We start from the raw sequence: 11,104 nt of genomic DNA, 5'->3' as shown, positions 1-11,104 counted from the left end.
GAGAAGCAGGCTTCCCGTGAAGCAGGGAACCCGATGCGGGGCTCGATCCCAGGACCCTGGGAGCATGACCTGAGCCGAAGGCAGATGCTTAATGACTGAGCCACCCAGGCACCCCAAATGTTTGTTGTTTTAATCTGCTAAATATTGGACTAATTAGTTATATATTAATAGATAACTAATATTAAGACTGTCTTCTTACATCACCATTCACTTTCCTGTTCCTACTTTCTAACGTCTACACTAGCTAGTCAGGAATATGGCTGCTTGGAGTATTGGTCTTAGATTTGGGCAAGAGATGCTTTGTACCAGGCCCCGTGTGTTAGTGGGTCATGCTCTGGCCACCTTCCAGTCCTACCTCTTTCCTTGGGCTAAGAATTTACAGGGCTGAGAGGACTGCAGCCTGCATTAGCTGATTTCCCTCACATGGCAACTATATGGATACCTGGGATTCTCTGCCCAAAGGTACCTAAACCTGGCCTCATCCCTGGGTGGACCACTTGAGGGTGAACGGTACTGCTAGAAATAAACCCAAGTCTATGGGTTGCAAAGGGACGACTGTTCTTGAGGATGTGGGTAGATCTTGGATGTGTGGGCTACAATGTCTGTATGTGTGCTCATGGTGACCCCCATGGCTCTTTTTCAACATTCGGGCAAGAAACTCAGAATTTTAAATTTGAACCTGGCCTTCTAAGTCACTATGAAGATCTATTTGTCAGGTTAGGAGGACAGAATGGGTTTTATTCAACAGTTTGTGACTGTGATTTATCACTTAAATATTTAGAAATAGGTAGATGGGTCACCATTTTATTCTTGTTCTGGGCCCTATAAGTGTTAAAGTCAGTCAAGGCCATTTGATTTCAAAAGGGATTTGTAGAAAATAGTTCTGTGCAACCAGAGCTGGTCAAGCAGCAGGTAAGAAAACTTTTCTACCTCTTAGAATCTGAGATAAAATGAAAACAAATCAAGCTTACATTTTTATCTTCAGCTCTACTTATCTAAATAGGTAGTTAGGTTGCCTATCTACTATCCATCCACCAGCCATCCACTTGCCTACCTACCTACATATCTAAGAATACCTTTCTTAGCTTTGTGCAGTGGTAGTATTGTAGCCAATGAGGTTTATCTGAGACACGATTATTGCTAATTAAAAATACCTTTCTTTTTTAGGGCATTTTTTCCCTCTCAAAGTTTTTTCTGCTCTATACAATCTTTTTTATTTCCCATGTGGCCATCTCTTCTATTTCCTTTGGGACATTCTTCTTAGGGATTGCTTTTTACCATTGGGCTTGTTGGCCAAAGCTGGTAGACACACTGGTGAATTTGTGGGATTATTGGATTTCTGAACTCAGTATCTCTGCCATTCCCAATTAGAAGAAAACTTTTGACTTTTCTACCATTTCTCATGCTGGAAAAATGCTTCCTTCTTGACTTGCTCTTTCCTTGTACTCTCTCTCTACTAGTTCAGGAGCTGACCCATTTTGGTGGCAGAAGAAAGTGATGGGATCTACATATCTGTTTATATTTTGTTGACTCGTGAAGCTCTTTGTCTAAATTATTTGTGTGTGGGAATTCTAGCCACTGGGGGAAAGATATAGAAAGGGAGTCGTTTTCTGTTCCAGCTGGAAATGGGACCTTAAACATAAACCATATTGCATTTGAAAATGGCCTTGTAGCTTTATCACGCTCACAGGAATCTTATCGCATTCTTGTGTTCTAATGAAATCCAAAAGAGACTGGCTGGCCATTAGTAAAATCAGTGACCATTAAACAATGCTCAGGTTACCCAACCCATATCTTTCCTTCCCCGAAGTATGCGATAGCAGCATTTTAGTAAATATGATACAGGAAAGCAATTTTTAAGTTATTTCCTGATATCTAAATACATTTAATAATCTACATGTTCAGGATTATTTTGGAGTTGTTTTCTCAATCAGTATATATATATTTGTGTTCGCATGCATGTACATATGCATGAATTAATATTTGGAAAAACTGGCTTTTATTTCGAGGTTGTCCCACGTGCCTTCTGGCCAGGTCAGAATGGGTTTGTCTAGAGAAAGGCTGGTTCTCCCCATAGTTGTAGCATCAAATAGTCAGTACACATGGAGTGTTCCAAGTTATCAGTGTAACTCTAAAAGACACGTTTATTTAATCCTGACTCGTAGGACTTAGGCCATCAAGACCCTCCTCCTCCTTTGCCAGCAAAGTAATTGCTACCACATTTAACTTTATGAATGTGGTGCCATTTCCCTGCAATTGTGGTTAACTAAGGAGAAATCCTGAGACACATAAACCTTGGTTTCTATGAGACATATACGTATGTCATTGAAATATGAGAGCTCGCCTTTACAATGGTATCCTTTTAGAGAGCCAGAGTTGTCCGAGGCTCCTTGGAATGGTTCTCAAAAGACTTTGGCAGTGCTGCAATCTTTTCTTTCTTTCTTTTTCTTTTTCCTTTTTTTTTTTTTTTTTTTTTTTGGGGGGGTGGGGATACCGATTGGGGAAGGAGGGAGGCAAATCGGTTGGGGGTGGGTTTTTTTTTTTTTTTCCTTGGTCAGGAATCTGACGTTATTCAGTGGAAGCCATTTAGGCCCATTTTTAGGCAGGGGCCTTAGAGTCTGACCACATTTGAAACACTCACCCTATAAATTTTCCAATTTGTTGATGGGCTTCCAAGGGGAACATCTCCAAAGTGTAGTTAGTGACTGATGACAATTGCTGTGTCGAGATCAAAGCTTCAGTGTTCTGTCTGTTGACACCTGAGAACATTATCTGAGGGAATATTGAACTGTCAGCAGCGGATGTAAAGGAATTATTTACCAGAGATCTAGTGAATCACAGGGCGCTAGAAAAGCAATCATCTGTAGAAAACACAACATTTTAAAACTGGCTTCCAACCTCCTAACAGCGACGGTCCGGCCTTCCTGGTGGCGGCCATCTTGAGTGCGTGGTTACAGTGCGGGCATTGACTAGCTTCTACCTGTGGCTCAGCTGCACGCGTTTCCTGAGCGGATGCCAGGGGAGCAGCCATTTCCACATTCGATTTGCTACTTATTTGAGTTTCCCAAAAGAACCATAAAATTCAGGAAATAAACAGACACCAGGGAGAGCATTTCTGCTCCAACATACACATGTGTATGACCTCACATCCGTGTGATCGTATTTTTGGAAATTTGGAAAGCACATTAATAATAACTGAGCCCTTCTGCACGTCTCCGAGTTTCCCAGTCAACATTCGATGCCCAGGTAAGGTGGGTCAAGTTTGTCCTCTTTCTAAATGTAGGTTAGGAAAGTGAAATAGAAACTACCCGCTGCAAAGAGCGGGTGGGCCGGAGGAGCAGCTCAGGTGTCCGAGCCAGGTTTGGGGGGCTGTCCTCGAGTCTTTCGTACCGCACGTGTTTCCTGGACACCTACTTGCCAGCCCCTAGGATGAACAAAGACTCCCACTTTCACATACCTCCCATTCTAGTGGGGGTGTCCGACTTCAAACGCACTCTCACACAAGCATGATTACGAGCTGTGACAACTGCTACGACAGCTAAGGACAGGGTGCTTGATGGGAGCGAAACTAGGGAGCCTTGTTTAGATGGTCAGGGTTGGGGGGGCACTCAGGGATGTGCCCCACGAGGTAGCATTTTAACTGAGACCTAGAGCCACAGTTGGTCGAGGAAGAGAGAGGGAAGACCTCCGTGGGCTGAGGGAAGGGCACGTACAGAGGCCGTGACGTAGGGAAGATCTTGACATTTTAAAGTCTTGGCTGGATCCTGAGAGAAAGCTGTGGAGAGACGGTGGGGAAGTCAGAGGGGCCGGACCAGGATAATAGGAGGGCAGCTGAAAGCAACGTGCCTATCTCAGGAGAGAGCCCCATTTCCTACCTCCACAAGGAAAAGGATGGGACTGCCTTTTAGTTCCTGGGGAGGCTCTGATTCACCTTTGGAAAATAAAATATCCTTAAGGCAATTTGATAAAAAATATCCCCCCTCTCTACTGAACTCAAACAAGAATTCTAAACCTATTGCTGATATAAATCACTTCACAGAGTGCGTGGGTGGGTGACTGCTGTCTGATGGTTTCAGTCATCCTAGATCTACCGCTGACTGTGCAGGAATAGCCCCCAGAAGAACAAGACTTGTATAGGGGCTGATCTTCCGAGAAGATTTACAACGAACCTGTTTCAGTTTTGTTTAGATATACTTGCTCGTGTCAATACATTTCTACAAATGTTCCTTTAGTTATTTTGAAATACATGGATTTCAGAACAACAACAAAATAGTTCTTCTTGTTTAAATGCTAGAGCCAAATCTCATTCTCAAACTTTTCGGACAGAAGGCTTCCCTGAGGCCATTATCAGCGAGGCTGTAAGTGAGGAACTAGGAATGAAACGCAGCTCCACATAGCCCCCCACCTCTTCCACCAGTGTGGCCAGGCTCCCGGGCAGTTTGGCCAGATCACCTGGCGAGGAGATCACTGAGAAATTGAGTCTCTGAGTTGTCTACTCTATGATGGGATCAAAGAAAACTTTACTCGGCCAAATTTTCAGAATGATTTTAAAAGGTACGCAACATTGGCTGTGAAGAACTTTCTATTTGTCCCTTCGACAAGTACGTAGCAAATGTTTGCTGTGTGCCACATCCTGGATTAGGCTTTCTAAGGGACCCCCTCTCCCCAAGAAAAGATCCCACCCTGTCTTTACAGAGCTTACAATCTAATGAGGACATAAAACCAAAGTTCTTCTACCCAAAAGTAGCATTAGGGGAGTACCACATGGATAGTTCCAACAGAAAAGGCAATCAGAGTTCAAAGGATATAGAGATACTATGGGCAGGGGGATCTGGAAGTGGGGTTGAGGAGGGGTGAGGAGGGAGGGCCTGGAATGTCCGGTGAGTGTTCACAGGGAGACATGGAGGAAGGGAAGGACTGTGGTTAGGAGAGAGGAGTACAGAAGCCATAGGGACGGGTGATACGTGGGGGAAATTATTTCATGACAATGATCTGAGCCTGTGTTTTATTTGGAAAATGGCTTCTTGAGAATGGGGGATTGCCTGTAGTAGATACAGTGAGGAGACTGTATGAAGGAGAAGCTTGCAGGTCCCCAGTAGAGCTCCGGATGGGGAAGGGTGGGATCTGTATCCCAGGGGCCATGTCTTTGTTGGTTTCGTACACATCTATTGACTTTTTTCTAATCCTAAAAGACACGCATATGTAATATAAGAACAGGGCAAATAAACCAAATTATAAAGAATAAGAATAGCCCGTAATCCTGCTGTGCCAAGATGACCCCAGTTAGCATGGCAGAGCATATTTATTTACACAGGCATGTGTATACTTACACACAGCTACACACAGAGTTTTTAAAAAAAATTGTGCTGGTAGTACTAAAAAAAAGTTATGGGTTTTGCTTAATTGTGTACCATGAGTGTAGTTTTACAGTCTCTGAGAATATCATCTTAATGGCTACAGAGTATCTATGGAAAGGACATGCCGTCATTTCCTTGCCCTTCACCTTTTTATTAAGCATTTATGTAACTTTCAAATCTTTGCTAATCTCAATAACCATGTGATGAACACTCTGGAACATAACCTCTGTTTTCACTTCTCGTTATTTCCTTAGGATAAATTCCTAGATGCATAATTATTGGGTCAAGTGGTATAAAGCGTTCTAGGCTTTTGGCATACAGTATCAAATTGTTAGGGCCCACTGGTAACCTGTTTGTTCTTTGATGGGCATAAACATTGCCTCATTTGGTTAGCTTGCTTCTGCCCCAGGGATACCATCTTTATGCTTTTCTCCCAAATTTTCCAAACCAGGAATGGATTCCAATGCCAAAGAGGGTGAGTGCACTATTAAAGATCATGGGAGAGAACTACCTGGTGTGATGGGTAAACAAAATACGGTCTATCCACCCAATGGAATATTATTCAGCCATAAAAAAGGAATGAAGGACTGATACACCTACAACATGTATGAACTTCTAAACATTATGCTAAGTGAAAGAAACCAGACACAAAAGATCATATATTGCATGATTCCATCTATGTAAAATATACAGAATACGCAAAGGGGGTGGGTGAATGGGGAGTGACTGCTTCATGGGTATAGAGTTTCTTTTAGGGGTGATGAAAACATCTTCAAATGAGGTGGAGGTGATGATTGCACAGCCTTGTGAATTACTAAATGCCACTGGGTTGTATGCTTCAAATTAGTTAAGATGATAAATTTTGTTATATGAATTTTGCTTCCATGAAAAAGTTACCTGGTGTGTATAATTGCTCAGGAAGACAGAAAAGGGAACTTACTAAGGACCTCGAGGGTCCTCTTCGTCTGTTTTAGCAAATCTGGTCCAGGCCATCGGAGAAGCAAAGTACATTCTTTTTGGAAACAGAAGAAATTAGATCAAAGCTTTGATTCCAGGAGACAACTTTTCTAGTAATTATCCAGGTAAATTTAGATATAGCACATTTCTCCTAGCATTTAATTTCCTTCAAAGAGTCTTTCTAATAGGACAAGATCTAGTTTTCTCAAACTTTTTTTTTAAGACCACTGGAAGTGCCAACATTTCAATATGGTGGTGGGGTGCGTTTAATGTAAGGATGATCCCCGGAGCCCATGTAACAGACTTGCTTGTAGAATTTCATCTTAGTAAAACCACTCCCTGGTTCTTTAATTACTCATTTTGTGAGGGAATGAGTTATTAACTATAAAATTGGCCAAAGAGAGTCTCTGGGAATTAAAGTCTGAATGTAAATTAATAATTAGTTCACCTGGCCTCAATTTTCAGAAGCAAAAATATATTCACGTATCTCTGTAAAAGTTGCCAAGTAGCTAGCTCATTGGAGTCTCCTAATTATGGGGAAATGGCATTAATCTCTTCTATCTCTGAGATTTAAGATTTTTCTTAATTACAGTTTTGGCTTTTGTTATGCTTTAGAATTGGTGTTTCTGAATATTTAAAGTTATTGATATAAGATAAAAACAGTATTTTGTCTGTAAAAGAGAAGAAAAGAAAATGTTTAGAAAATTCAGTCAGAAAGTAGCAATGATTGAAATGAAATTTCCATTAGTCTTATTAACAAAGCCTAGGGGACTTTTGAAAGGTGTTTTAATGGAAAAACCTAGCTCAAGAGACTTACAAAGATGAAGAAAAATGAACCCCCTCATCTTTATAGTTATTAGATTTGTGATGGAGAAAAACCTGTGTCAAAGATAAGTGCTCCCAAACAAGGACTGAGCCAGCTGTCTGTCCGTCTCTCCATCCGTCCATTCGTCCATCCATCCATCTAAGGAGCGTTTGCTCTGTAGTATCTATCTGCCTTGCATGATGCTAAGCCCCACTGATACAAAGACTATATGAGAGTCTTTGACACCAGAGTTCTTATTGCGATTTTAAGGCATGTAGATTAGTAATATTGATACAAAGCTGATAGAAATATGCCCTATAATTAGTGTAACAAATTCTATACGGAAGGAAAATATGCTGACTTGCTGGGAGATTTGAGATTTCATAGAGAAAATGACCATGGAGTTGCCCTTGAAAGGCAGATGGCCCTTCAGCCGGCGAAGATGAGAGAGGGCATTTCGTGGGGGGAAGAAGCAAAGTATGCAAATAGCGGGGTGAGTGCGCAGAGGGATTATGGTTTGTTCGAGGCACGATGCCTGCTCTCATTTGGCTGAAGCGCGGTTCCTGAAAGAGGAGAGTGGGGTGTGAGAGCAGACGGGCAGGGGCACGGTACGCTGGCACGGGAGAACAGAAAGGCAGGTGGAGCGGGATGACAGAGGGTCACAAGGCAGAAATGGAAGATGGACACTGGAAGGGGTCCATCTGGTTGGGTGTTCTGGGTCTTCTCTTGTGGGGTCGGCTGAGGACACGAACTGTTCCCTTGGTCAAGCCACTTTGCTATACTTGTCTCTCCTTCCTCTCTAAGAAAAGCCCTTACATGGAGGGAGAAATAGGACATGTTCTAAGAGCACTTAGCAATCTTGGACTTAAAAGGCACTTTTTTAATTTAAAAATAAAACGAAAGCACTTCTCATTTTATTTGGGGCTGTGATTCTGTGGAAAGTTGAAAGCGGTAAACTTTTCTCTGGCAGCACACTCCCCTCCAGCATCTGAGGATTTAAAGCCAAGGGCAGGAGAACTACGTGGACACCTAGGGAATTTCATCTCAAACACTTTATTTTGGGGGGAGGGGGTGGAGAAGATACACACTGGATCCTAGAGAGGGTCCTGGGGTAGAGGGGAGGGGACTTCTTGAGTACAGGGAGGAGGAAGAAGCACCCAGAAGATGCGTGGGAGGCCATACCGAGCCTGGGCGGGGAGGGAGGTGGACAACAGTGGTGGCAGCAGGAAGACCAGCAAAGCAGGCAGTTATTAAGACCAGAGCACTGTCTTTTATTTCCAGAAAGGCTTTTGCATGAACCAAGAGCCTTTAAAGGTGGTGGTATTGTAAGTAATGTCAGTAACACCAATGAGGGGCAAGTGAAGAACTAAGTTGATGGGTTAGTTTACTTGGGCCCGAATGGGATTACTGGCAGGTCCCTTTTTTTTTTTTTTTAACTTGATTTAAAAATTTCTATTTGCCACCCATGCCTCCATCCTTCCTTCCATCCCTCCATCCCTCCATCTCTGAAGACTGTATATTATAATGCCCTCCCCAAGTGAAAGTATCATCGTATGCTTGCTGACCGATTGTCCTGACCCACACTCCCACTCATCCCTTAGTCTTTAAGTACACAGTGTCTCTGTCTTGTTTACCTCGGAAGCTGCCTGGCATGTGGTAGGTGCTAAGTAAATATTTATCAAATAAATTCATGAACTCATTATCATGCTTTAATTCATCACACATTATATACCTACTCTGCTCCAGGCATTCTGCTAGATTCTGGACGTACAAAAATGAATAAAAGACATGCTCTCTGCACCCAAGAAGCTAAGAGTGGGTTGCAGGTAAAAGAACACAGTTGAACATTTATTTGGGAATGGTTATACAGATAGAAGGGAAGAAGAAACCCCCTTTATTTAATACCCAGTATGCACTTATTACTGTGCTTGTTGGCTTCCATGTGATGTAGTTTTCTTGTATCACCTTTGTAAGGCATGGTCTCCATGCCACTGGAAGAAACCAAGGCTCTGAGAGAGAGTGCCTCATCTCCTGATGATAAAAAGTACATGAAGAGTCCTGGGCCATGGGGGTGTGGTTCATTCTGTTGGGAGAAAGGAGGTAGAACTGGTCAAGGGAGACCCCTAAAAGGAGGTGACAGGTGCACAGAGACTTGAAGAAGTGAGCGAGATTATACCCTGTGGAGGGAGAGGAGGGGAAGGAGGAGTGCTGCTTTCTAGTGGAGACACAGAAGGGCAGCACCAATTTCAAGTAGGAAAGTCAGTAAAATCTACATCGTCAATAAATATGGCCCACAGACCAGTGCACCTGACAATGAAAAGCAGGATGCCTGTCCCCTGCACACCTAACATTCTGCTTCTGCGGTGTCTCTCACAAAACCAAGAGATCACCAACTTGCTGTTCAGCTGCTTTTTAAGGACAATAGTGATGATGAGGAAGAGAAGACCCATTTGTCTTCCCAGAAGTGGATTATGGTCTTTAAATTAGCAGGCTGAGTTAACATTCTCAAGTGCTGATGCCTACCACCAACAGACTCCATTTTCCTTAAAGGATTCTTCCAGAGTAGAAGGATGCACAACATATTATTAATTCCTTCGTTTCTGGTTGCTCCATTCTGCTTTGGACAGCAGAAAGGACAGTGGTCTTTGGTGTTTAGCTAGAAAATATACAACCAAACAATCTTTTCCTCCCCCACCCTCTCTAAATTATATGGGTCATTGCCTTGCCCTCACTTCCAATTTGACAATCCCACTCTAGTGTGAGAAGAAACTAACAGTATCAGGTTCCTTTGTCCTAAACAGTTAATTCATCTCACATGGTCGAGTGGCTCATTCCCAGGAAGTGCCTGCCCAGGCTCAACACAGGGTCAGCCCCCACTGTCACTGGGGGTGAGGGCTCTGGGTGGCCACAGATGCCCCTCCTTCCTGCCTCTTCCCCAACTATTCCAATGATGAAAAATAAAAACGATGCTTGTTTCACACGTTCCTCTTTTGTCATCCAAATACCGGACGCACTATACTGTTATTAATTAAAAATGTGGAGCCGATATCAAGAGTTTGGAGAGGCTTGAAGAAGTTGTATTTGTTGGATGAGTCCCCCAGATTTAAGAGAGAGGTCTCAATGTAGAATTAAAAGGTGTCGTCACTGGCAGATTGAAAATCCCAACCCCCCCAAGCAAAGCCATCTTTATGGTCCGCTCTCCACGTTCTAGCTCTGCGTATAAACGTAGGTCCTCAGATACCTCTCTGCTCCTGGCAGTGGCTCACGTTTTACAGTTGTTTTACTGAGGTGTCCGCTCGTATTAGGCCCTCCTGCTTTTGATCACTCTGACTCGCTTTCTCCTTCTGAACTGTGTTTCTGTAACCAATTTACAGGACTCCGTCTTCAATTTCAGCTGCCCCATGAAAGCTCATGCGGACAGCGCAGCCTGACTTTTGAGCTCCTTTTGGCGCTTGCTCTCCTTTAACCATCTAGCTGGCTTTTGTGTCATCAACTGGCCTCCAGGGGCAGCTGAAGGCCCAGATAAAAGGCCCCTGGGGGTCCTTCATAAGCTCATGTCTATTCATATCCCAGAAAACCCTCAGAGTCCCCCCAGGGTGGCCGTCTCGGGGTCCATCCCAAACAAAGGGAAACATGTTGGTAACCCTTGAAGAATACCTGGCAAAGGGAGTCAGCCAGCCTTGGATCAGCCCTACAATGAGCTCTCCCTTTGCTCTCAATTTTCTGGGCAATCGGACAAAGCAAATCGACTATTTTTCTCTTAGAATCAGCAGGAATTTTGTAACCTGACAAGTGGTATATATATATATATATATATATATATATATTCTTTCTTTCTAGTAAAGACTTCTTTGCCAGGAGAGAAACTCCTGAAGATCAATAATGCATTTATTCCTGGTTAACAATAAGGGTTTAGAATGCTCTCAGGACTGATTGACTGTCTCCAACTTTAAAATTTGTGAAAACTCAACTCAAGTGCCCACAT

At 43.1% G+C, this 11,104-nt stretch overlaps 1 non-coding gene across 1 annotated transcript; it reads left to right on the top strand.

The window, feature by feature from the left end:
• Positions 1-1,083: 1,083 nt before the first annotated feature.
• LOC116644158 lies at positions 1,084-1,228 on the top strand. The gene has a single exon (XR_004301708.1). It is a non-coding gene; the product is annotated as a U4 spliceosomal RNA (small nuclear RNA).
• The last annotated feature ends 9,876 nt before the right edge of the window (positions 1,229-11,104 follow it).

This window comes from Phoca vitulina, unplaced genomic scaffold, assembly GCF_004348235.1.
Source record: "Phoca vitulina isolate PV1807 unplaced genomic scaffold, GSC_HSeal_1.0 scaffold28, whole genome shotgun sequence".
In the NCBI taxonomy this organism is placed as follows: Eukaryota; Metazoa; Chordata; class Mammalia; order Carnivora; family Phocidae; genus Phoca; species Phoca vitulina.
The sequence above is the reverse complement of the archived record's forward strand: the minus strand, read 5'-3'. Positions and strand labels throughout refer to the sequence as shown.